The 824-nt window shown below is 41.1% G+C and overlaps 1 long non-coding RNA gene across 1 annotated transcript; it reads left to right on the top strand.

Moving 5' to 3' along the window:
* Window positions 1-320: 320 nt before the first annotated feature.
* Window positions 321-582, top strand: LOC128640435 (uncharacterized). Its single transcript, XR_008399350.1, has 2 exons — window positions 321-390; window positions 471-582. It is a non-coding gene; the product is annotated as an uncharacterized LOC128640435 (long non-coding RNA).
* The last annotated feature ends 242 nt before the right edge of the window (window positions 583-824 follow it).

Here is an 824-nt window from a genome sequence, read left to right as displayed (position 1 = left end):
TCAAGCAATACAGTAAAGATACTGAGTGGAGCGATATTGCCCTTAGGAATCAGTATCGTCTAGGTCTGAATGATGCCCTTAAAGATGAACTCGCTCGCATAGAGCTTCCTAGGTCCTTGGAAGGACTAATCACACTAAGTATTCAGATTGATAGAAGGTTGAGAGAACGCAAATCAGAAAAACAAGGTATGGATACTACCACAAGACCCTCTTCTACTTACCAAAAACCTACAGTCACTCAAACCTCAGAACCTATGGATTTGGGATTCACTAGAGGCCCTTTACAACCAGAAGAAAGGAATCGCAGACGCATAAACAATCTCTGCATGTATTGTGCTTCAAATGCACATACTGTAAGAGAGTGTCCTATCTTACAAAGGCAGAAGAAACGTAAGTCCTTCAGAAAAACCACATGCTTAACCACTAATGTTAACCAAGTTGCTTACTGCTCTTTATCTCTTACCTTACAGTGGGATCTACACCAGCAAATCAGTGAAGCCATCATCGACTCTGGGGCACATTCTTCCTATATTGATTCTGTTTTTGTCACTATAAATAAAATACCCACTGTGTTGAAAGCAAGACCTGTGTCCATTAGAGTTATTGATGGTAATACAATTAGTTCCGGTCCTATTACACACCAAACTATTCCCATCAAGGTTTCCACGTCAAGTGCACACACTGAATTCATATCCTTTGATGTGATAAATTCTCCCATGTTTCCCTTGGTGCTTGGTCTACAATGGTTACAGACACATCAACCCACCATACATTGGGATCTGCCTTCTACTTTTCGACTTCATCCCACCTTCCACGTCTCTTTG

Source organism: Bombina bombina, chromosome 1 (assembly GCF_027579735.1).
Source record: "Bombina bombina isolate aBomBom1 chromosome 1, aBomBom1.pri, whole genome shotgun sequence".
Classification (NCBI taxonomy): Eukaryota; Metazoa; Chordata; class Amphibia; order Anura; family Bombinatoridae; genus Bombina; species Bombina bombina.
This window is presented reverse-complemented; position numbering and strand designations above follow the sequence as displayed.